Here is a 27,356-nt window from a genome sequence, read left to right on the forward strand (position 1 = left end):
CCTCGATATCTTCATCTCTACCCTCTGCAACAGGGCTAGGATGTGAGCTGTTCCTCCGGCGAGCTGCTTCCTAAACCGTCCTACCCCCCTGCCCTTGCTCCTGTGCACTATTGCTGGATGCATCTCCCCATGCCGACCCCTCTAGCCTACCCTCTGAACTAACAGTGCCGGTCTCTGAGCTGGTGTCTGCAAGTGACGGTTGAGTAACGCTTCCTGTTCTGCAGTGATACTCTCTTCTGCTCCCTGAGGGCTATGTGAAGCTTCTGGACCTACAATGGAAGAAAGGTTCATGAGGTTAGCATGTAGTGGCATGGGTAAGCAGAGATCGATGGGTGGCTTATGAAAGCAGCAGCAATTTGTCATGCTTAATGTGTAGATGTGAGATTTAAGTGAGAAGGGAACGACAGGAAAATGATTTAAAACCCTGCAGGACTTGCCCTTCAGCCTCACCAGATACCACGCTCCTGATGTGCCCCTGCCCACGATGTCCATATCCCGTTCTTCATGTGGGCACAGCACATGGCTCTCCTCCTGTGGCTGCCTGCTCGCTGTCATTGTGTGCGAGCTTACCCTGCAAGAAAGAAGGAGGTGTGTCAATGTTAGAGCAGTGAGAAGGTTTGAGGAGGTGCACGTTCGGGTAGAATGGTGCCGCTGGTGTGTGAACGATGGCAGAGGTGTGAGGAGCTGAAGGAAGTAATAGTGAGGAGAGCAGCAAGTGCAAAGTGCTGCAGTAGGAGGTGGAATGAAGTGCTGCAGTGATTGGAGGAGAGTGCTGACAATCAGGGGAGGGTTGGGTTATGAGTGCTGGGGTAACAGCTAGTGCAAGGCTCAGCAATGAGTGAAGGAGATATGAGTCGGGAGGCTTACTTTAGCTTGTCAGGCTCAATAGTTCCTCATTTCTGTCAGTCTTAGTTGATCCTGACAACAGATAAGCCTTAAAGAAATCCTCCAATGCCTAGTGGGTGTAAGAACTGGAGTTTTGATGTGCCAATGCTACTGGGCCTTATTTTAATATATTTAAATGAGCTCCATAGGGACTTGGTGGGCGGAATACAGGGAAGCTGAAAAAGCAATTGGGTTCTCAGGTGCATCGCTTTTGTGGTGGAAATCCAGCAGAAATTGCTTCTGTTCCAATTTACAAGGCAGTATATCGAGTTGCCCCAATTCGAGGCCCTAAGAAATGCTAAAAACGACAAGGAATTTCAGGGCCTGTATCCCTAGATGTTGGTTGTTTTCATATTATTTTGTACTGCTAGCATAAATATTATAATCACATACAGACAACAGCAGTGCTACAATATTTGGAAAACATGTTTCACACCTCGTTATTAAGCAAGACTATAAAAATTATGACTCATCACTGCACCATTGTTTTTTCCATGCTTCTTAGTACTGCTTGTATAGCCATAGACAGCTAGTATTAATACAATAGGTAGTGTCTAGGGAATTAATGGATGTGATATGTTATACAAAGGTATCTGTCATCTTGAACAATAAGTACAGTGATATATGATGTGTGTTTTTGGAAAACTGTGCTTGAATGTGACTTTAGTACTATATAGACTCACATTTACTGTGATAAGAAATTAGTTGTTGGTTTTCTCCATCATTGTCAAGTAGTCTGCCAAAAATATTGCCTTTCATTTTCCTTGTGATTGTAAATGCATTGAAGTTACTGGGAGTAGGCACATAACGTGCTTTTTTTTCTCCTTGTTCCTATCAAAACAACACAAGAGCACTGATGCTCCAGGGAGATTTGTATAGAATCTGACGCCTGTATCAGCTCTGAAAAAAAAACAACCAAATTACAGTCTGAGGTGATGCAAATGATATCCTTGGTGCATCTTCCCGATGCTCCTGTGAGGCTCTTGACAGCTGATGCCTGGATTAAACAAAAAGACCAGTAACTTATGACTATTAGCTCAAAGCAATCATCTCTCATTATTTCAATTACATGGGTAAATGCATGCAATCATGTATCAAATCACAGCTCCCTTTTGAAGAGGTTCTTTTCAGAGCAGGATTCCTGCCAGAAAAAAAAAATGTGCAAATATTTACACTGGTCTTTCATCAAACTGCACCTTTGTTTGGCAAAAAACTTCCCCATGGCTACGATTTTGAGTGTGATTTTGCAGAGTAAAAAACAAAAGGAGGATTGGAAACAGTGAAAGGTTTCAGTGGCTCATTAGCAATCAGAAAATGAGACACCTTCTGTTACTTATTGCTACCTGAGCTGGCAGCCTGATTATGGCTGCCATTCTTGAATCACACTACCTGCAAATAGAGATGCACTGGCCAATTCAAGGCTCTTTAGGCAACTATGATTGATGACTCTGTGACGAGGAGAAAATTGCTTTTTATGAATTATTCATCAAGATATCTCTGTGCTGCTAAAGTAGCTGACAGGAAAGTTCTGACACTGTCTGGGCACAATTCACTTACAAATCTCTTACAAGTAAGTGAATATTAAAAATAGCTCAGTTACAGCATACCACCATGGTATCAGGTTGGGGCTTTTTGCTGTATGGGAGTGACAACAAGAAAACAAGATGATCTCTTCCTCAAAGCAATTGTGGTATTGACAAAAACTGTACTGAACAGTTAAAGTCAATTCAATTTATACTGACTTACACTGCATCTGTACAATGTTTTAATAGTTTATGATTACAATTTATGTTCAAAAAGATATCAAATGCTGTAAATCTTAACACTTCCTTTAGCTTTTTAGTTGCATTTAATATAAAGTTCATTCTATTCCAATTAATTTTTTCTAAAATATTTTCATTTAAAGTAGTCTAATGAAAGTGAGGTTTTGGAAACCAAAAGATGGATCTTAAAGGTAGTTGTGTTTTCTCACAGGGAAACTTTTTAACCACTGTAACATGGGTTCTGTATATTTTTTAAAATCAGGCAGTTCCAATATTTTAAGTTTGTTGAATTTCGGTTTGCATCGGCTAACATATAGGGGTTACTTATGGTAGTGTGATAGTATAAGCTAGCTGTATTTTTTAGTCTTTTTAGTCAAAGGTCAAGGGCAGCAGTAAATTAATAGCTTTTTCATTCGGCTGCATGCTTGTTCTGTGGTCTTAGGGCAGCAGATCTCCCATAACCTTGCCCTGCACAGCAGACATATTGCAGCGTTGAGTTGTTGGTCTAACAGCACTTTGACATGTATGCTTGACACCGAGCTTTTGAATGTCTCAGGCCTTGCCCTACATGTCTGTTGCTGTTTGCAATTCCACTGATTCAAAATCTGTTTCGCTCTTAGAATCATCTCTATACATATTTAAACTTGTGTTTGTGCCACTTCTATCAGCCTACTATAAGAGTGGTTGCTTAAGGTTTTGGTCTGTAATTTTTTTTTGATTTATGTCACTTTCTACAAGGTGTTTGATTAAGTGACAACAGCACAGGATTTGACTAGAAGAGCAATTTTACTAAAAGTCAATTTTAAGAAAAATAGATTACAGATAGCATATTTTAAGAAAGACAGCAAAATGGTGTATATTTTTGCAGCTGTCACGAAGTTTTTCTGAATTGAAAAAATGAATTATATATGCAAAAACATTTTGTGCATTGTGTGACAGCATACAGGTTTGTTTTCCAGATATAAAGCAGTAGAAAATATACAAGTTGTTAGCAGTTTAGGAAAAAATTTCAATCACTGGGCACTACATTCTTCAAAACCTTACTGTTATTTTCATGACAAAGCCGATACTGAAGTCTAGGCCACATATTTCCTCAGGACTTCTGCCAGGGTCCCACTGGAAGATGGCAAGGACCAGGTTGCACTGGGCCCCTTCCAATTCTGTGTTTTTCCACTCAGCCTTGTAAGGGGTCAGAACCTCCACCAACCCCTTAGAATAGTTTAATGTCAGGAAGCACTTCTTTACACAAAGGGTAGTGAAAATCTGGAATACTCTTCTCCAAAAAGCTGTTGAGGTTAGGTCAATTGAAAATGTCAAAACTGCAATTGATAGATTTTTGTTAGGCAAGGGTATTAAGGGGTATGGAACCAAGGCGGGTAAATGGAGTTAAGATTCAGATCAGCCATGATCTAATTAAATGGTGGAACAGGCTGAAGAGGCTGAATGGCCTACTTCTGTTCCTATGTTTCCTTAGAAGGCTACTGATGTCAGGTGGTGGCCCCAGGGGCAGGGACTCCCTGGGCTTGGAGTTCCCGCTTCCCCAGCTCAGTCAGGACCAGATGTATTACTGGAGGTCAGCATGCCGAGGGAGATGAGGTGTACTGGCCTCCAGATGGCTGCATGTGTGTCCCACCAGCAAGATCCAGATGAGGGGGAGGGTTAGAGTCTCCGGAGCAGGTAAGGTGTTTTCCGCTGCAAAGGACAGGCAGGAACCAGAGGTGCACCTGTCAGTTCCATGCAGATTAGGTACCATCCAGCAGGGTTGGTGCTGGAGGCGACCACCAAGCACAATCCCAACATAACCGCCAGCATCGTAGCCCATGGACATTCAGGCCCATGGACATAAGGAGCAGAGCGCATCTTTGATTTTTTTTTACATAGCACAGCAAAATATTGTTTTCCACTGACGGGTGAAATGTCATTAAAAATATAATTTGAACATAGTCAACTTTGAAAAGAATGTAACTCCTTTTGGATTTGTTCAGTCAACATGTTTTTAAACATTTCTGAATTTTAAATGTTTCTCTGTCCATCTTCTAATAGAAACCATGATTGCCTGTTACCAATAATTGTATGATCATTTTAAATCCTTAATATACTCATCAATTTTCAAACCTAATTGAAAATTTGGATTTTTTTTTTCTACGTTTTTATGCCGTTAACATAAATGCCATGAGTTGTTGTCCTTTAGTTACAAAATGTTTGTAAGTTATATTGTAAAAATAGGTGCTTCTTAACATATATCTTTTGTGTATACTTCAAGTAGCTAAAAACACTTCTGGTAAATTTAACTTTTTACCACTTTTTCTATTAAGGAGGTCATGACTAAAATGTTCCTTTTTTGAATCCTGTTTCCCAGCAGACAGACAGAATTTGTACCAGGGCAAACTCAAGTACAGCTTTCAGACTAGACAAGCCCAAGAGACAAGCAGGAGGGAAAACCTACTTCAATCTCTCTTTCCTTTGCATTAGCCCTTCCCTGCTCAGGCTCCATCGACCTGTCAGAGACATCACTGTGATTGACTGCCCTGGCAGATGTGCTGCTATAACAGGTAACCTGATCATCTAGACCCATCTGTCTCTCAGTTCTCTTCAATTCACACTTTGAAAAATATTAGAAATTGGGAGGGGTTGGATTCTTTGTTGTGCAAAAATGGAGGGGCTCCACCGTCATACAAAAGATTAACCTCAGGGTGGAAGGATAGTGAGCATGAATGACATATTTAAGAACCGCACTGTATCTAAAATTACTGCAGTGGTTTTTAACAGCTAAAAGTAAAATATATATACATTTATGGATACAATTTATAAATTATCTAAAAGTATATGAGATCTAGTTACTGAGATCTAGTCATATTTAATTAATGCTCCATTGCTCTACCTTACAAAAAAATGATAAATTGAAGTTCAGTAATTAGATTAAACATCTGAATGCTTAAAATTGGTCTCGGTGTTAGTAAGACAGATGGAGTGCTCAGTCGTGTGGAGTCAGAATGGTTGTCTTGTTCAGCGGGAGAGTTTTTTTGTTTGTCCTCTCCAGTGCCCACAGTCTGGCAAATGTTGTGACATAAGCAAGTAGAATTGCTGATTTCACCAGCTCAAGGATTGGCCTAGAACAAGAACAGGCAGTGGTAACCCTAGCATCATGCTGAAATGTTAACTAATTTACTAGTGTCAGTCTTTCTGATAATTACTTTCCACCAAAATATTTTGCTCTGCTTGTGTATGGAGCATTTCATTCTACAAATCAACACTCCTAGTATGTAGGCTTGTTCTATCTATCAACGACTCCTAGTCAGAGAGGATATAATCTCAAAGATATCAGTGCATGGCACTCCTCCATTCTAAGTGTCAGTGAAGAATACTGCAGATATGTTTCCGAAGTATTCTGGCAGAGAATTGGCTCACGGTTACGAGGGTAAAACAACGTGCTGTGGACAGACATAAAAAGCGAGGAATCTGGTAAAACAAATGTCAGCAAAAACCCAAAAAGGCAAGTGGCTAGCTATGTGTACATTTCAAAGTGATCAATTTTTCCAGTCAGCATCAGTCAATGTGTCAAGAAAAATAATAGAATAAACACTGCAATTTAAAAATAGGAATATTTGTTGAATGTAATAGAATATCTTGCTGTTTGTTAAATATAGATACCAAGTTTGAAAATTTTGGGCTACAAAGAATTAAAGATGATTAGATACATTTAGAACTTTTTAGAATCAAGTAAATGATTTACTTTATCATGAGAGAAATGGGAAAAAAATTGAAAATAACACTGATCGTGCTTTTACTATTCCGTCTCAAGCATAACATACCAAGTTACAATCATATCATTATAAAATTGCAATTTGCTAAATCCTAATTTTGTAATAGGAAGTATTTTACCTTTATTTTTAACCAAACCATAACATTCTACAGAAATAATTTCGAACAGCTTTGCAAATTATATATAAATGTGCACCGAGATTTATTTAAAAAGTTCTATTCAATGACCTTATTCCGATGGATTTGCTCTTGTTGCTGTATAGAAGACTGGATCAGTATTCGTCAAGAGCGTTAATGTGATTCTTGTAGCTGAGGGAAGAGCTGGTGTGTAATTTGCACTTAGGCAGATGACAGCTGTTGAGGAAAATTCGAGAAAGATTGCTAGTGAAAAGCACCTTGCACCTTGACTGATTACAGTTCATCTGATAGCATCCATGAAGCAGTGTCCAGTGGTGCTGTAATACAGACCTCAAAACACCTTGATAGACTTGTATTGGACTGAAAGAGACTAAAAAACTGAATGAAAAGCAGCAAATGGCCAGATGACTTTGTGGGCTTATGTGAATTAACAAAAAAATGCCCCTTATTTTCCTTTTCTTGGGCCCAGATTGATGAGGCTGTGCTACTTTGCTACTACATTAACAAGTGCTCCATCTGGTGGCTTTGGCATGTATAACAGTCAAAACAAAAAAACTTAAATTTCATGAGGATTCACCATCACTTCATTTAAAATATAATTATGTCTTGGAAACTAACAATTCTTCCTTCATTCCATGTTTAATTAATTTAGCTAAGTTGACAAATTTATTACAGAAAAGATACCCATTGAGTGTTTTCTATCCATTTTTTAATATAAATTTAACTTGAGTTTTGGATTCTAAATCAATATAAGGTTCTCTGTTCAGAAAGTCCACACTGTGATATATTGCTTAAACAACTAAAGTTTTTTAAAAACATCTATTTCATGGTTTGAACTATACATACAGTAAGAGGTGATTTCTTCCTGTGAGCTGTTTTTCAATTTCATATTTTCCTGCATTTGGTAATTTCAACAAAAAGGTTGATCTGAATAATCAGATAAGCAAGATCAGTGGAAAAGGGTAAGTTGCTTGTCATCTGCTAATACTGTTGCTCCGAGTCTCGCATCCTCTGCATCTTGCTTGCAGTTAAGCTGAGCTTCTGACCCCATATCCTCTCCATCACAAAGACCACCTATTTCCACCTGCGTAACATCACTTATCACCTATCTGCCGCTGAAACCCTCACGCCTTTGTCGCCTCCAGAGCCAATTGCTCCAATGCTCTCCTGGCCGGCCTCCCATCCTCTGCCCTCCATAAACTTCAGCTCATCCAAAACTCAGCTGCCTGTATCTTATCCTGCACCAAATCTTACTTGCTGCTTGCCTATCACCCCATCCTAACTGGCCTATATTAGTTCCCAGCACCCCAACACCTCCTTTTGTTTAATAGCTCCGTGGCTTTTGCCTCTCCCTGTCTTTTTAACCTCTTCCAGCCCTACACCCCCCCACCCAGAACAGAACTTCTCCGCAAACGGCAATTGATACTAGCTCAATTGCTAGATTTAAATCTGAGATAGATAGCTTTTTGGCAACCAAAGGTATTAAGGGATATGGGCCAAAGGCAGGTATATGGAGTTAGATCACAGATCAGCCATGATCTTATCAAACGGCGGAGCAGGCATGAGGGGCTGAATGGCCTACTGCTGTTCCTATGTTCTCTGACTCCAGCCTTTTACGCATCCCTCCTTCCTTTCACCTGAACCATGAATGGCCGTACCTCTAGCCATTTAGATCCCACCCTTTGTAATTCCCTCCACCTCTCTACCTCCCTTTCCTCCTTTAAAGGCCTCCTTAAAACCCACCTTTTTGCCAAACTTTTAGTCACCCTTCCTATTCCCTCCTTTGACTTGGTGTCCATTTTCCTTGCTCATTTGTGAGGCACCTTGGAACATTTTTAATGTTAAAGGTACTATATAAATGCAAGTTGTTGTTGTTGTTGCTGCTGCTGCTCCCATCTTAAAATGAATGAATGCAAATTAGCAAGAAAAGCTTTGCTTATTAAAGAGCATCCATTACAAACTTGTGCAGTATTATGTGGTGGGGGTAAGAGAAGATGTGTTAACCTAACCAACAGGAAGAGTTCTAAGAATCACCAAAACCTTCGCAAAATACCATAAAAGTTAAATCAACAAGATTGAAAAATTGTACTTCCGCATATTTCATTGATTTAGTTTTTGTGCTTCTAGTCTCTGAAAGCTGTACTTAATAAAATATGCAGAGCTGATGTATTCATTGTAGTTAGCTCAGCAAAGAATAAACACTTGATTTTCCTTTTCAAAAAATAAACGTAAGGATGTATATTCCCTTTCTTAGCAATCTATGTAATTTCATATTGAGTTTATTTATCCAGAATCTAAATAGATGGTTTTGTCTTTGTGTTTGTGCAGCAAGTCGCACTATATACATTTACATGAGTAAACTGGATTTTCTCCATTTTTATTAAGCCATCCTGCCCAAGTATTGCACACTCCACAGCTGACTGACTGAGCTGATCATCATTTATATCGGTTAAATGGCAATTTAGCTGCTTCTGAAGTGTTAAAGGAGCATTGTTACAGATGCACTGTGATTGGCTGATATTCAGTTGTTCCTGCTAACAAAATCCTATGCATGAAATCGCCTACATCAAAATCGCTGACACCCATTGCTCTCATTTTGGTTGGAACTCATTAAAATCTACAAAGAACAGGGTATTAACCTATTTTCAAAAAAGAGGGAATTATACTCTATATTCCGTTCCGTATGCAACTCAATCCAGCTCAATATTAAACAAATCTATTTCTCATAATATAGAGTGCAGGTTTGGAAATGTAACAAACAATAACTAACAATTTGAAATGTAATACCCACTCCTTGTCTAAAAACAACCTTATGTTGTGGGAGTTTCACTTTCAACAACATGTGCTTAATAAAAATCATATCTAACGTTTAGTCATTTAAGAGCCTATACAAATGAAGGAAACCATGAATAGGTACTTATTTCCCATATGTGAATCAAGTTTGTGGAGAGTATTTGGTGTCACTACACTTTAATCTACACACAATGAACAAACATGGCTTCAAGCTTGTATAGAAAAATAGTCTTTGGTTAGTATTGGTTAGTTGACACTTAGCAGGACGTCCCTGCCTGATAGGAAAATGTTTGGTCTGATTAGGAAAAGAAAGTTGAAAGAGAAAGGAACTCTACAGGTAAGCATCATCACTGATCATTACTTTTGTTTTGCATGTTAGGTGATATAACAATAGATTGCAGCACAGATGAATAAATAGGCTAAATTTCAAATTTGATCCTTGTGGTTGTAGGAACCACAGCAAGATTTGAGAGTTAATATTTCAGCGTGAAATGGCAAGTTACAGATTTCCCATAGCTTAATGAAAGCTCAAGAAACTTTGGTTCAGCAAGTGATGGTTAATTCTGCATGATATCTCACTTTTTAAAAAATTTTAATTTTTAAAATATTCATTTACAGGGAGTTTTATAGAGCCTTATATATATCCACTTGCTTTAGTTGCAAGTGGAGCAGATACGCTGAAGTGCTCAGGGCAAATAGATCCCCTTGTAATGCATCCACTCTGAAGCAGCAGGGTCAATGTTTATGGCCTTTTAAACAAATGTTCATTGCAAACTTAAAGAAAAAGAGTAATTGGCCTGTGAACTCTCTCCAAAGAGACTGTAAAAAACGAAACTCTTGCTTCACAGTGGATTCACTGCAAGGGGATACTATTGACTTACAACAGCACATACACTTTACTTGATGCTAAGTAAATGTTTGTCTACAAGGCTGCACAGAAGACCCCTCAAAACAAGGATGCTTTAAATATTAAGGTTTTCAAATTGCCCTGTGAGATAATAGTATACAAATCCTTAACACATTGATCTGAAATTTCTTCTCTGGTATTTTAGCAAAGGCGTTAGCCCATTTAAATGGGCGTTTAAAAGTATATAAAATTTAATCATCTGGAATAATTTAGTCTATCATTCCGTCTAGGTATTGCTGCTAAGTCTGATTTGGGATCAGCACACCACTTTTTTTTAATCTGTGTTTCACTTTATCACTAAAATTAGCAAAGACAGAAACCGATCTATGGATAAGCATTTATCAGTGATAGTTATACTTTAAAAATAGCAATTGAAATAATATTACAAAAATAAGGCTAGAGTTGTACTGCATTTGGGCAAATTCAAACTGATGTGAGACAGCCCTATTGTTAGTGCACTATGTAGTCTCCTGATTTATATTGTTATTCTTGAAATGATGCATACCAAAAAGCACTTTACATCAATGCTAAAATGGCAAACTGCATCCTTAGGCAGCTGTACCACCATAGCAAGCAATAACTAAAACTAGACTAACTTAATCCTTTTGAAAATAACTAACAAATATATGAGAGGTGTGTATCAAAAACTTTTGCTATTTTTACAAAAAATAACAATCAATTAAGCCATGTAATCTTAAATGTACTTTCTTGAAATTCAAAAACATAAGGTGTGTTTTACAGTATTTCAGTAATTTATTTGTAATCTACTGTGCAATAATCAGATCTTTAAGGATGGAATTTAATTAGGATTTAAATCAATTTTTGAAGTCCTGCAGTTACTCTTATAACTAGATTTAAAACTCAAGTTTCAATGAGATATAATTGATTTCCTATTTTCAAATAATCTGTAATGTTTGTGGCTATGTGGCCATGTGACCTTTTACTTCTGATTTTTTTTATTTCTGTATGTATAGACTTACCAAATATCCACTATGTAATTTGGGAACCAACTGTACTTTTTAGCAAGATTAAACAAAATGGCTCTTCTGATTGGCTGAGATTATGGCCATTAATGTGTGTTAAAATTACAATCCTTAAAACAACCATTATCCACTCATAACAATACGGTTTACTTTACCAGCATGCTTAACATAAAATAAAGAGGCTAGTCAATTTTTATACAGAAATCTGTTTGTAATAATGGAGTAATGTCATGTCATGTCACCACAAAAACAGCATCAAGAAATGAGGCCTTATTATTTGTTATTATTTCACTAGCTATTTATTGGAAGAATCTGAAATTGTCACATCTAATAACAAGTGCATAAATTATACCAAATGACAGTTTAAAGTGCAGGAAAGATAGGATTAAAATTATGATTAGATCATAAATAAGGATTCTATTCTTAATATGTATTAGTATGAAAAATAGGACACTTAGATCTAAGTGTAAACAGTCATAATTTATTTATCATTACATCTCCCAAACATGATTGAGGGAATGTTTTAAATACAAGCTTCCTGCTCTTAGCCAAGGTCAGTGGTTCTTGGTAGTCCTACACTGCGGGAAAGTTAATGGTTCAATGATACTTATAAATGATAAATTCAATTTTACAAGTATTTTGTTTAGTGTGAGAATACTATGTTGTGCAATAACCGTGAAAATTGTACTTAGACTTTTATGTGCAGTTTTATTAGTAAGACAGTGGTCAAGTTGTGACAAATAGGTATTAAACGTAATAATTGAAATTAAAAAAACTGCCTGGTCCTGAGATAAGAACGCCATAATAAGTGCAACATTTCTGCTACCATTTATTGTGGCAATGCAAGCATATGACCATGTTTGTCTATGTATGTTTACAGCACCTGTCAGCCAAGACACAAGAAACAAGAAGAGAAATGTAAATTGATCCCTCCCTTTAGCTGAATATTTAATGCAGTCTGCAAGAAAGAAAAGCACAGTCTACTTTTCTATTGCATTTCCTTACTTGCCCTGCTCTAAACCTCTCAAGGGAGGGATGTTTTTCGGTCCTGGTCACTACCAGGGCCCATTTACTGCAGGATCTTTGCTCCCCTATCTTAGCTTTCTTCCTGTCTCCTGAAACTAAATTTACTTCATTTTAGCCACCTCAAAGCAGACTTGTGTGTATATATTTTCAGGGAAATTTGATTGCCTCTATGGATTTTTAAATCAGTTTTCAGATCAAGTTCAGAAATATGTAAACTGTTGTGTTATTTCATCATGCAGGAGTGGAACAAATACCTCAGATGCTGAACATCCAATACTATAAAGTGATCTTTAAATGAGACAACTAGAACATAAATGGATTAAAGTGGCTAGTAATGGGAAAACAAGTACCCATTCAAAGTGCAGTTGGAAGAAATTTAAGACAAAGAAAGTTGAATTATAAATATATTCACACTTATCGCTGTGCTGAAATATGAGCCTCAATTCTTCCTTGACTTTGGCTTGCTTACCATGAAATTCTTTAATGTGTTTCTTTAATGTGCTCAATATGTAATGCATTTATATCAAATAACTGTTGTAGGTTTGTAATTCAGTGTCTAAAAAGTTGTGATTTAATTGTGATCGACAAATGTGCACTAAAACCACTGTTCATTGATATAAAATCTTATCTGAACTTCAAGTAAATGTAACAAAACCTTACTGGTTCTTTAAACAGTCTGATTTTTTTAGTGTCTAATGTTATTTATATCATTTGGAATCTGCAGATTTTTAAACTTTTTACAATTTATCATAACAATATACTCTGCCTAATCACTGAGTATGTTTTATTGACAATTTATTGAAACTCATTGCTGCTTTGTGAGTATAAATATGTGTTTTAAAACACAAAAGCTTATTCCGTTTACAAGCTTAATTTAAATACAAAGCTTGTTATTTATCATTGTAATTTAATTTTTCAGTATATTTCACTTATGTTGAACTTCAAACACTCATGATTTTAAATATAAAATCAAATAGTTTTCACTAAGTATATTACATTTATCTTGAATATATATAAGAAAAGCATATATTTCACGTTCACTATTCATTATTAAACATTTTATATTTAGTTTAAAATTGTTTTCATTATACAATAGTAGAAGAGTTAAAGGGCACAAGCAATTTCATTAGTTTCACACTTCATGTAATCAATTGACATAAAGTAGTGTAATAGGCCCGATGAACACAAAATATATTAATGAAGCAGCATATATGCTATGGAGGGCCAAAGACGACTGTTGTAGTCATAGATTTAAGATGATTACACTTCTAATTTTACAGCAAAAGTGGCACTCAAAAGCGTATTGTTATTGTTTTCTTGATCTGTAATATAACGTATCTAATGAAGCATAGCCTACTCCAGCAAATGTTAAACAGCGTGAAAATATTTTAAAATACAGTATTAAGCTAAGTCCTTTTAATACGCCTTTATTTAATGAAAGATGGAGAATGTCATTACCTATTCTTGAATGTGAAAGACATAATACTGGAGGACTACAGGTGTCCATCTGTTCTAACAAACGATTGGAGCATAATATATGATAGCCTTTTTGATATATATCTGTCATTATTTTTGAAACCTATAATGATATTACAACAACTTGCAACAAGAACTTGCATTTATATAGTGCCATTAAGAAAAATGCCCCAAGGTGCTTCGCAAAGCCATAAAGTGGACGCCCAGCCAAAGAAGGAGATATTAGGAGGGGGGACCAAAAGCTTGGTCAAGTGGTAGATTTTAAGGAAGGTCTTAAAGGAGGAGAGGGAGGTGGAGTGGCGAAGGATTTCAGGAAGGCAATTCCAAAGCATAGGGCCTGGACAGGTGAAGGCCAGCCGCCAATGCCGGGGTAGACATGAATGAGGATATCATTGACATATCCCATCCATGAACCACAATCTCCATACGTTGCACTTCTTACAAAGCTCAGTGTTGCACTGAGATTACAAAAACAAAGGAACATCAATAGCAGAACAGATCCTATAGCCTGATCATAGAATTATAGAATGATACAGCACAGAAGGAGGCCATTCAGCTTATTGTGCCTGTGTCAGCTGTTTGAAAGAGCTAGCCAATTAATCCCACTCCCCTACTTTCCCCCCTTAGACCTGCAAATGTTTCCCCCGCAAGTGTTTATCCAATTCCCTTTTGAAAGTTATTATTGAATGTGCTTCCACCACCCTTTCAGACAGTGCATTCCAGATCATAACAACTCGCTGCATTATTTTTTTTCCTCATGTCTCCTCTGGTTCTTTTGCCAATTACCTTAAATCTGTGTCCTCTAGTTACCAACCTTTCTGCCACTGGAAACAATTTCTCCTTATTTACTCGATCAAAACTCTTGTGGGAATCAGAAACATTAGTGTTATTCCAACATGTATGCAATGATTTTTTGGTAAACTTTTCCACAGTGAATCAACAAATGCATGATGAGTAGAATACTGCACATTACATATTTTTTGTGGTATATTAGTGTGGTACATTACTGGGTATATTCTACTCAGGAGGAAGGTGCATAAATTACAGTCGTTCATACTCTTGAAACAAATCCAATAATGTATCCCCACTGATACAATGGTGGTAATTTTTACTGTGGCCTAAAAAGAGCCTGGCCTTATAACCTTTTAAAACATTTGCATAGGAATGTTAAATGATACCTTAATCTTTGTACAATACATTTTTTATTTCCACTGCTTGGACATATCACCTTTAGGTAATGTGAAAATATCAACAATGTCTAGAAAGTAACGAGCATTCCTAAATTTTTCTTTTAATGCAGATGACATTCATGTGTAACTGACAGGACATTGTGCAAATATTGACATATGTTAAGAGGATCCTAATGTGATAAAATATTGATAAATTTCAAAGTAAGCTTTAGATTGATTTGAAGGAATATAGCAAGCTTAAACTGTCAGTTTGTCTCTTGATATCTATCATTCCTGATCCCTGTCCAATATTGGCTTAACAAGTTAAAGTAATCAATATTTGAATTAAACTCTACCACAAAATAATCAATTAAGGCACCTTCTAAAAGCACTTCAAGAAAGGTTTAATTTTCATAATTTAGTTCCCTGTGTAGATACTGTTTTGCTTTTACTTCAGTGGAATGAATGAGTTTGCTTGCAACAGATGTTGCGATGAGTGCACTAAAGAATCCTTCACGCATTAGGCTCAGAATTTGAAATGAACATGCCCTTTAATGATTTACTCAGTCCACGCAGACACTTAAAAACTGACACTGAAACCAAGAAAAATTACTTAAAGGATCAGTTACATCTAAAATGATGGAATCAATATCAATATTTTCCCTGGGAATCTTTCTCCCTGATAAGCAAAATCTTCGCTTAAAAGGCACATTAAAATTTAATAGCCAGCCATGTGGTTTGGCAATTGATCATTTCTGGACAGCTGTTCTCTGCTGTGTTTTAGCTTAGTGCTTCTAACCATTTGAGTGTCATCTTTTAATGGCTCATTTTAAGGACATTTTGTCCCACTAGACTAGATCCTACTCAAAAGAGACAAAATGTCAATTCATGGAGCGAGACACAAAGTTTTTGCAGAATTAAACAAAACAATAATAGCTACATATTAGATGTCATACAAGTGACGATTTGTTCCAGGTGTTTTTTTATAAGTGGAAAATAATCATGACCCATAATTTATGAGTAGTGCAGACACAAAATGAAAGTGTTACACACCATTAATAGTACAGTGGACAGTTTATTCCATGCTTTTTGTCTGTGTTACTTCCAAGTGAAGCGAAGGAGGTCCAGTGGAAATAGGTCCGCAAAGAGACATAGAAGTGGTCTGAATCTGTAAAGTTTCCACTGGTTAAAACTGCTTCTGTATAATTATTGAGTACTTTTGCTGTTGCAGTCAATTTGATGTATATGAATGTTCATAGTATTAATTTACAAACAACTATGATGGTTCGGAGTTTTTAATTAAATAAGGATACACCAAAAAACTTTTTAAATGAAAGCTATTTGATGTGAAGGTTAACATTAAACCAATTTTTTTTGCTGACAGCTACACTTCTTTGATATAGATGCTTCAGAATAGGGATAGAAATTAGACCTTGTTGCTTCCATTTCTACAAGTCCAATTTTGGGGACTGAAGTCCTGCTTCCCAAGACTCCTGAAAAATGTCCCATCTGAAATTGGATTTTGGTGCCAACAGGCTTTAGATTCCTAACATATGTAAATGAGGGGCCTAACACCTGTTTTAGACCCCCTCACCAAAATTGGTCTACAATGAGTCTACCCACTCTGGATTCTTCAGCGGCCGTTGCGTCCTAAGCAGCAGCCGCCAATGAAATGTAAGTTTTTTTTTAAAAAAAAGCTTGTTCCTCCTGGCTCCACAGCCTTCCCGAAGGTCACTGCTGGCTTGCCTTCGGCCCCCTTCCTGCTAACCTCCAGCCCCCTCTGGACTTACCTGAGCTCTACTGCTGGCATGGCAGGCAGCCTTAAATTTGATTCACCAGTCGAGCGAGCTGTCTGTGGAGACTCGCCCAGATTATATAGATGAGGTCCAATGCCCAATTTCAGGCCAACCTCGGGCCTGACAGTTTGGGTGCCTATTGCAGCTGTATTGCCGCCTTCACACCCAAAATTGGGCGCCGACATATTTCTACCCCAGGGTCTTTGGGATTGACAAAGAAACAACAAAAAAAACTCTTAAAATATTTTACCAGAACCTTTCTTCATGATGATATTAATTCCTGCTAATAAAGTAATTACTTTTTTTTATCAATAATCCTACACAAAATCTGCAGCAGAATTTTTCTAACATTTCCTAATTCAAATCTCAGTAAATACACATTTTGAATTTTCTGATTTGATATACAGAAATAAATTTCACATAAGAACAAGAATCAAAACATATTACGGTATGTCTGTCAAAGCCAATACATATAGCCTGGCCTGGTGAAGTACCAAGCAGTTTTGGGCCCTTGCCTGGAGATCTATATCATGCAAATTCCACGTTCATCCCCCATCAAACCCATGTGACCACCTGAAACCCAGCAAAGGAGAACGATCCCGCACTTGTGGAACTATTATCTCAATGTAGATGGAATTCTTGCCCTGCTGAATGCTGGTAACAGAATCTGCTGGATATTTCTCCCATTGAAATTAGTGGAAGGAAAATCCGGCTGATTCTGTGGGGGTTGTGTGATCCTCCTGCTAGACTTTCCTTTCTGCGTTATTCCCAGGCAGTGAAAACAAAAATCTACCCCATCATGTTTTGTTGGTCTGCATGTTCTTGGTAATAACAAAATATCCATTAAAATACCAATCTTCAAAATTCCCTAACCAACTTTTAATCAGGATTTAGAAATGATTTAAAGAAAATAGCAGGCTTTTTAAAAAAAATGGCAATAAGCTAAAATAAGGTGAATGCGAATTCATCTGGATTAAGTTCCCAACAGCTACTTTTAATGAAGAAACACTGAATGGTACAACAAACTGCGAGTGCATATCCAAAATTCAAGCGTGCACTGCCCATGATTTTCAGACTATTCATTTAACTTGCCAGAAAATTGTGGACAGTGTGGCTCTGAATTTTCAACATGCACTCCTGGTTACCTACAGGGAGCATAGGTGCACAGAATTACCTACTCAGTGTAAATATTTATTATTTGGTAAGTGGACATCCCCACTATAGAGTAGGCTTCTGGTTCAAAAATCTGGCAAAGATTTTTGTTTTCTTTTGATTTATATTTGTTTAAAAGGAGAAAAACAGATCACTACAGCCTAGGAATTACAGATTGCCTCGTTAGTATCTGAATGCCTAACATGTTCGTATTTCATTCCCTTATCCACTATTCTAATGGTGCCATTAACCCATTTATTTTGAATGCTAAAATTGCAGACAGTAATTTCTCGTCTTTTTTTTAACCTTGTTTTCTTTAAAATTAATGAACTTGCTTTTTTGCCTGGATATTCTTTTGTGCATTTGCTAAGAGTAACAACAGTGATTGCTGTGTTATACTTATTTTTTTTTCCATCTGTGAGTCTCACAGGAGCTGAATGAACTGAGATCAGCTTTCATACTACTTGCTCTGATTACACTTGCTCTCCCAGCTCACCTAACATGACTGCAGAGACTTGCAGTGATAATGTAGTATTTATCAAAGATGGGCTTTTTAAGTGGATCAATACGTTCAGTCTTAGCCTGGGTGTTCAGGTTTTGAAGCCCGGAATAGCTGACACAGTGGTCATACTATAGTGGCTTGTGGTAAAACATTCCTCACTAAGCTATTTTAATGTGCTTATCTAAATCAATAAGGTTAACTGCATTTGCCAGCATTAGGGTCAATAAAATTTGTACTTGTTCAATACCAGAGCTCACTTCAGTGCTGGTTTGTACTTCCAACTCAATGCTCCCATTATGTTGCTATCCATAGAAAATGTCATTGTATATAGAAGATGAATCTTGTGAGCCAAATTAAATTTTTACTTTTAATATAAGAGAATTCTGCTGCTTTGGGATGCAAATTTTATATTTCAGTAATACCCCAGTGGTTTACTTGAACTTTAATTAGTTAATCATGGCTTTCAAGAAGGAATTGGATAAATACTTGAAGGGAAAAAATTTGTAGGGCTATAGGGAAAGAGCGGGGGAATGGGACTAACTGGATTGCTCTTACAAAGAGCCTGCACAGGCTCGATGGACCGAATGGCCTCCTTCTGTACTGTAACTATTCTTTGATTCTAATGGGTATTAACGTCAAATGGCCAAAGTTATTTTATATAGTGATAGGAATTTCTACATGAAAGTAACTCACTTGGCTTTAATTTCAACAAAACTTATTTATATCTACGGTTTAAATTTTCTGTGTTGAGTATGATTTATACCCATTTTGCAGAAGTGCTGAACAGTTTGTGCTTGTGTAGTTTACTGTAATAGTACTAATTTCAATGCACAAATATTACAAATATTACATTTGTGTACTGCTATTTTAATAAGCATTCAAGTTAAATAGATAAACAATCAAATTTAAGATTTTGGGGTATTTACAATGGGAATTATATTTCCCGTTCAAAAAATCATGTAAGCACTGCTTGTTGGAAAAACATTCGACATTTTAATTTTACAAATTAATTTTAATAGACAGAAAGTTGTGGGGCGTGCAACTGAATTCCTGATGCATCCCAGCAGGCAAAGCACCACTACAGCAACATAAATTTGCAACTTTATTCACTAGGTTCCTCTCAATTTTCCTTGCTCAAGCAATACTCTCAAAAATATTAAAAGTTGTTGGGAGTGAAATGAGATAGCGCTGGCCCATGGGCATGAACTGGGCGCAGGAAACGAACCCTTCACTAAAACAGGTAGATCCGAGGCCCAATTGATATTGTGCCTTGGGTCTCATTTAAATTAGTCCGGCGAGCTGCAGATGTAAATTTCTGGCCAGTGCCACACCGGCAGCGTTCCTTAGGTACATTGGCAGTGATCGAGGTGGGGGGTGATAGGGAGGAGGAAGGGGAGGCAGTCAGGACAGGGCAGGGTTGGGACCAGCATCCATCTTCGGAATGCTGTAGAGCCAGGAGAAGCACACCTGTTCCACCCTGCTCCACATTCAGCTAAATATTTTTTAAAAAGCTTACCTTACCAGTGCTGGCTGCGTTCAGGGCAACCCAATTTTGGGAAGGGTCCTGAAACAGGCGTTAGGCCCCTTAATTGCATATGCCTTTACCAATATCGTGGATACGCACTACTGGTATGGAACGTGTGCGTCGCTTGCCATATTGGATGCTTAGGCGCCCATTTTAGGCCTGTAAAATGGGGACGGCATCAACGATTTGAAGGCCGTCATCTCTAGAGTGGGACAAGCTGGATTGCTCTTGCATAGAGTCGGCACGGACTCGATGGGCCGAATGGCCTCCTTCCGTGCTGTAACCTTTCTACGATTCTAGAGGACAAAAAATTGACCTTCCACTTTTTGGGCCCATGTTTGAATTCAGCCCAGTATGACAGGAGGAATGATTGCTCTCTGCTGGCGGCTGTAAATATTCCATATGAAGTGAGTTTGAGGCAGTCTGAACCCGGTTAACAGTTCATGCGAACCCATAGCGAAAAATACCCATTTATTGGCACCAATTAATACTAAATTGGCAGATTTGCTGAATGAGAGCATAAGGACCTCTTGTAGGATTTATTAGAAATCACATTGGTGAAGTAAGGCGCACCTTTCTGAAGTTGGGGTTTGGATACGTTGTGAAGTGATGTCATTGGCAGTTTTACAACGATCCATCACTTGTGCAACTATCAGTCAGTTTTTCTGTACTTCTCCTGTGTAATGCTCGATGCTGGATAACAAAAGTGGGAATGTGTTCCCTTCGCCTGCACTGGAAATCTCTTTCCATAAGAAACATAGAGAATCAAAATTTTGAGAAGTATAACTTTTAATCAGAAAAATAAGGGATATCTTTCCAAGTGTTGACCATTAATGGGGGAGCAGAGAATGTAAGGCAAACAATTCATGAACATGCAGGAAGGATATAGTTTCCTCAGAACTGCATTATAATACCTCCTATTTATGAAAATTTGTGAACTAATCATTGCAGAGCTGAGATAATCACAGTTTAGTAACCGAAGGGTGTTGTTATATCATATGTACTTGTCTCAGACATGCACTCATTATGTGGCTACATTTTAATGTTAGACATGAGTGGATGGGAACATTGGCTCTATCCTAATATTAAAAACAATGGACCATCTGAGAGCTTTTGAAGATTGGCTTTGCACAGGACTCCAGTTATACTATGCCTCGTCTGAAGCTCGAGCAGCGTGAGACGAGCTATTGGAGGAAGTCTCAAAGTGCTTGATTAAATGCACGCAGGAGTCAGATTCTAGACCTGTCTGAGTTCCACTGCTGCTTTTGTGCTAAAGTACAACTGAATCTACTTTGCATTAACACATAAGTGGTAGTACAACAAAATGGAACTAAGCATGAAATGCTTCTATTTGCTCTCTGGGCGCCAATCCAAACATTCAGATTGGGAATTTCACATCTATGGCTCAGAAACTGCCCAGAAAAGGCCATTTCACCAACATTGAGATGCCAGTCATTATGCCAGAGGTGCTGGCCAAGACTGCAGCAATATTTGGCTCGGACAGGCACTGTCATCTCCAACCACCACCAGCACCAATTAGTCATGCTATGACTGACATTTTTAAAAGCACACTAGATTTGGGCCAGTCTTGACTATCAGGAATTGGTAAATAAAACAACACTAGAAAAATGCTAAATTGTTGGGAAGATCTTTAAAATTATTTTAAGTGGGACGAAACACCTGGAAAGGCATAACTAAAGTGCAAAGAAGTAGAGAAAGCAGATAAATTTGTATTTCCTGGCAGAACAGTTTCAGAAGATGGGAACTGCACTAATTAACTCAAAGAAAGAGCTGCACCAACAGTTATTACTTGTTGGACAGTGATGATCTGGAAAATAAAGAATATTTCCTTACAAACAAAACTAAGATTATATCAAACTTTGGTTCTACCCGTGCTGCTATATGGTCATGAAACATGGTACTTTAGGGCAGAAGATGAACAGAGTGGGTGAAGTCAGTGGAAAAGGAAATTGGACGCAGATTTGCTATCAGCCCATTTTGCACTACTGGCAGTGACCACCCCCAGACTGTTGATGCTCAGAATGGCTTACTTGACATGTATTATGAGCATGTCTAGGCTCCAAAGGCTTAGAAATAACATACTGTGAAAAAAAATAGGACTTGAAATTTGAAATGGGTAAAAACCTGTATCCTACCATTGTGCAGTGCAATAGCTTAGTATGGGGTGTACAAGCTTTTGTCTTTGCAGGCCATGAAGCCTCGGGAACATATATAAAGTTTAAATCTATATTCCAGTAACTTGCATATATCTTAAGTTGCTGATACTAGCAGACGTTTGTGCTCTGAATCAGGATTTATCCATGTAGGAGGCGTTAGTGGCTTTCAAACCTTCAGTCCCAAAAATTTAAAGAACAACTTGCATTTATATAGCACCTTTAACATTGTAAATCCTCCCAAGGCACTTCACAGGAGCATTATCAGACAAAAATTGACACCAAACCAAAGCAGGATACGTTAGGACAGGTGACCAAAAGCTTGGTCAAAGACTTAAATTTTAAGGAGTGTCTTAAAGGTGGAGAGAGAGAGAGGGGGAGAGCAGGGCAAACCAGTGAATGAGAAATGTAAGTGAAAATAGGAGTGGGTTGCTTGGGCTTTGAATGCAGGATTGCCAGACCCTGGGGGCTGTGTGCGGCCCTACGACTACAGATTGGACGCCCTTGGTTTATACACCAGTTTTGGCTGTTTCAACTGTTTTATAATTATTCTGCCACCTAATCTCTCTACATAGCCTTTAAAAAGTAACTTTTTATTTTCTATGGTTCTATGCAGGGCTACGGGGAAAGTGTGGGGGAATGGGATTAACTGGTTGCTCTTACAAAGAGCCGGCATGGGCTCAATGGGCCGAATGGCCTCCTGTGCCGTAACCGTTCTATGATTCTGTGATTTTTTTTATTGAGTATTTGTGGAGGTATGAAATGATCCCAAGCTGTTTTAAGTGCTCAGGTATAGACAGCTAATATTCAGAGAAATGCCTATTTCTAAATTCACAGAAACCACGAGAATGTATGAAGACAAGATGTTTGTTGTACTCTTTAAATTGAATAACTTCCTGGGAAAACATGGTCAAGCTTGCTCCACTGATCACAGTTTTAGCAACTATAAAGACTAGTGGACTGGGCCCACCTGGTTAAACCCCTTACAGGAAAATATCAATTAATCTTCTTCAATAGAACTGAAGCATGAGTAATCCTCTCATTAAATTGTTTGACCCATTCTCTTCGTAAACAAAAGAGTAGAAAAAAACTGATTTGTCTTTCCTTGTTTTCACGGCGAATCTTCAAGAGGCTTAAGCACAACCCCTGGACACTGTCAGTTCTTTCAGTCAACGGTCACTAATGACTGATTTAAGGCAAATGCAATTAAGACAGATAACTAGCACTAAGGGGCCTATTGTTAATGTGCACATGCATTTATTTCTAAGAGTGTAAACGTATCTTTATCTTTTGGAACCATCTTAGCAATTAGCTTTTTGGGAAGTCAGTGATGGCAATGAAAAGTCAAATGCTCTGTCTGAACCTTCAGTGGGTTCAGTTTATTATATTATTGAAAATAATGAGAATGTCAGTGACAGACATAGAAATAAGTACTCACTTTGAAGTCATTTTTGACCTCCATGTGCCTTAAGTAGTGCCTGGGGTAGAAATTCGTCTAGCCCCTTTTCGGGCCCAGAATCACCACTGCCTAGGCAGCACACAGCCAATCCGGGAGGCCCGTGGCCAGCCCGAAATTGGGCATCAGGCCTCATCAAAATAATGTGGACGACCTGCCAACACCTGTCGTGTCACCATAGGCAGCTCGCCCTTTTGCAGCAACTAATTTGAGGCCACCTGACTCGCTGGCAGCGGCCTGAGGTGAGTGCCTGGGGGGGAGAGGGCAGGGCAGGGCACTGGGTGGAGGTCCGATCACGGTCATCAGCGGCTGTCAGCAGATGCTACTCCAGGCAATAAGGTACCATAGCAGATTCAGCTATTTGGCCGTTATGGAGGATCAACTCATGAGAAGGCTAAGGATGACCAAAGACTGAGATGTGCTACCCGGTCCACGAAGACCATTGTAGTGCAACCAACAAAACACTGCAGGGGCATTGAAAGACACCACTACAGTTGACTTTTATGCCACAGGTAGCCACATAGGACACTTCAGGACACAACCACTTTCTGCTGTACTACCCCATTAAGATGCACTGTATCAACACATACTGCACTCCACCCACATCAAGAACTACCAGCAGTTCCTATACTATAATGAGGGCCAGTGGCACTGCAGCTCTGAGTTTCCTGCTTTCACATTCGCAATGCACTCGAGATAACTTAGACTGAGAATTATTAAGCACAGCTGAGACAGGTGGAAGTAAGGTTACTAACCCTTCAAGATTGACCTGGAGTCTCCAGGAATTGAAAATTAATCTCCTGGACACTGCTGCAAACCACCCAGGAGAAAAATCATACTGGCATTAAAAAAAATGATGTGCTTTTTTCATTTTCTTTGAACACTTTTGTTTATTAGTTACAGAAATATTGGAAATGGGAAAAAAGGCTGTTTGCCTATGCAGGGCCATTGGAGTGGGAGGTCTTGTGATGAAACCTCCAGGAATACGTCCAACCAGAGTTGGGAACCCTCGGTGGATGTGAGGAGTTTCTGAGCCCAAAGTGTTTGAAGAGTTTCATTAGTGATTTCTGCAACTGGGAAACACTTTTTACAACAATTTTTTTTGCCATTCCGATTATACACACAAGAACCTGCTTCTCACTGCTTCTGATTGAGGTCGGACTACTGCCAGATTTTGTCCTCCCATCCCCTAGCCACAGTAAGGGTTTCTCAGGAGCGGGTATGTAATTTCCCGATGGGCATATCTTTGTACACCATTATCATGGAGGAGGAGCGGCACAGGATGGAGCAAAGAAAAGGCAGGCAGCATTAGGGAGGATGCAGCCCACCAGATATTATTTCCTCCCTTGTAGAATATACAAGCAGCACGGGTCATATGAGGACGTTGGAGGAGATGTGTATAAGAAGATTGCACGACACCAAAGAGGCAATAGAACATCTGTGTCACCTACTGCATGATGACCTGCAGCCATGGTCATCTGCCTGCAATGCTCGCTCTGTGGCTATGAAAATGACAACCACACTCAATCTTTATGGCACTGGCTCATTTCAGGCAGCCACAGGTGATCTCTGTAATATCAGCCAGGCTGCAGTAGGGGCATGCATTCGTCAGGTGACTGATGCACTTTGCAGGAGAGCTAGTGATTTATCACCTTTGACATCACAGTAAGGCAGCAAGATAGGGCCGTCTAGTTTTATGAATTGCTGGCTTTCCCAAGGTCCGAGGACAATCAATGGCAACCACATTACTTTGTAAGCTCCCACAGGGCACCCCCTGCTGTAAGGGGCATCAGAACATCATATCATCATTGACATATTCTCTTCTTTGTAACACAGTCTTCCTCTGACACCAGAAGTTTACCTCCTTCTCCTCCACTTTCTCAAAAAAAGGGACATTCCCTCAATTGACTACCCATCCGACAACATGACAACACATCAGCTTTCTTTGCCCCTTCATGAACATGCCAATAATCATCACTTGAGTGAATGAGTCAGCACCAAGTAAGTGTACCCTTTCCTGTATGGTGTTTACCTCCATGAATAACAAAGCACAACAGTGCCTATTCTATTTTATTACAATAAAGTCCAAAATGAACACAAACCAACCCACTCTTTCCTAACACACACGGTGCCTTTCTTTCACCTATTCTAGTATGGACCAGTATCATGAGAGGTGGTTAACTTCTCATGCTCTACAAAAGGATCATGGGACCAAAGCAGCCCTCTTCTCATGGCAGCTTGATCCTGCTGCTGGCTATGTCTCTGGAGCTTGTTGCTGGGCAACCTAGTGTCGCTTCCCACGTTCCACCAAGGTGGTCCCTGAGAGGGAAGCCCAGAGGCCTGGCATGTGTTGCTGTCCTGAGAGACACCGGTATTGGGCAGGTTGCATCATTCCACTGGGCCCTGGATCTGTCTCCCCACTGATTAATGGGATTTTTAAAAACTCATTCTCAGGATATGGGCATCACTGGCAAGGCCGGCGTTCATTGTCCTGTTGCTGTGAGAAGGTGGTGGTGGGCCTTCTTCTTGAACCACTGATAGCAGTTTGATACAACTGAGTGGCTTGTTAGGCCACGTCAGAGGGCAGTTAAGAGTCAAACATGTTGGTATGGGACTGGAATCACATATAGGCCTGACCGGGTAAGGACAGCAGGTTTCCTAGTGAACCAGTTGGGTTTTTATGACAATCTGACAGCTTCATGGTCACTTTTACTGATACCAGCTTTTTATTTCCGGATTTTAAAAAAAACTGATTTAAATGGGAAGAAAATCAGGTAAATTCTAACACAGGTGGACAATCCGCTCCCCCACATTACCGCCCAGGCAGCTAAGCTGAAAATGACCACCGAAACGTCGCATCAAAAGTTCACAAAATTCAATGAAAAGCCTGCTTTTGGTAGTAGTATACTTACATTGTCAGTATGCACAATGTGCAGTGTGCATTAAATGAACCCCAGACAGGTTATATTTCCCACATACGTTGGCATCCAGTTTCCTCCTAAACCTGGCATGCTTTCTGTAATTGCAGGCATGTATGGCTCTGGCAGCATTATAGGTCATTGCTTGTGCATGGGTAGTCATGTTCTAAGTTTCAAATGACCCAATTTGATTGACCCCTTTCACCCAGCCAGATACTCCGCTCTAATGTACTAACTGACTTGAGTCTACCAGGTAGTAGGGTCATGCTCAGCCCAGTGAATAGTTAGTGGAAGCATTTAACACATCAGGAGATGCTGGTGAGGTTGGCTCAGTCAAATCAAAGTGAGGCTTGGCTACCCTGTACTGTGATTTTCCTGCTGAGCTTTTACATTTATGGACAGCAATGGATATAATCTCATCAGATACTTTCAAGATTATGAGGGGGGTTGACAGGGTAGATGCTGAGAGGTTGTTTTCCCTGGCTGGAGAGTCGAGAACTAGGAGGCATAGTCTCAGGATAAGGGGTCGGCCATTTAAGACTGAAATGAGGAGGAATTTCTTCACTCAGAGGGTTGTGAATCTTTGGAATTCTCTACCTCAGACGGCTGTGGTTGCTGAGTCGTTGAGTATGTTCAAGGCTGAGATAGATAGATTTTTGGACTCTAGGGGAATTAAGGGATTTGTGGATCGGGTGGGAAAGTGGAGTTGAGGTCGAAGATCAGCCATGGTCTTATTGAATGGCGGAGCAGCCTACTCCTGCTCCTATTTCTTATGTTCTTATGTAGCTAATCGTAGTGCAACAAGCATATTAAATGCACCAAAGTATGTATTGGAGTATCACTCCAAATTAAAACTCGACACCTCTTGGAAATGGCTTTGCTCCAGAATGAGCCTGGAGTTAACATCCTGTAAATCCAAACCCCAAATCAT

At 38.9% G+C, this 27,356-nt stretch overlaps 1 long non-coding RNA gene across 1 annotated transcript in view; it reads left to right on the top strand.

The window, feature by feature from the left end:
• LOC137326124 (uncharacterized) overlaps nt 1-27,356 on the top strand; it is a 705,949-nt gene that overhangs the window by 672,435 nt on the left and 6,158 nt on the right. The window lies entirely within an intron of this gene.

The sequence above is a fragment of the Heptranchias perlo genome, chromosome 10 (assembly GCF_035084215.1).
Source record: "Heptranchias perlo isolate sHepPer1 chromosome 10, sHepPer1.hap1, whole genome shotgun sequence".
NCBI classification, from domain to species: Eukaryota; Metazoa; Chordata; class Chondrichthyes; order Hexanchiformes; family Hexanchidae; genus Heptranchias; species Heptranchias perlo.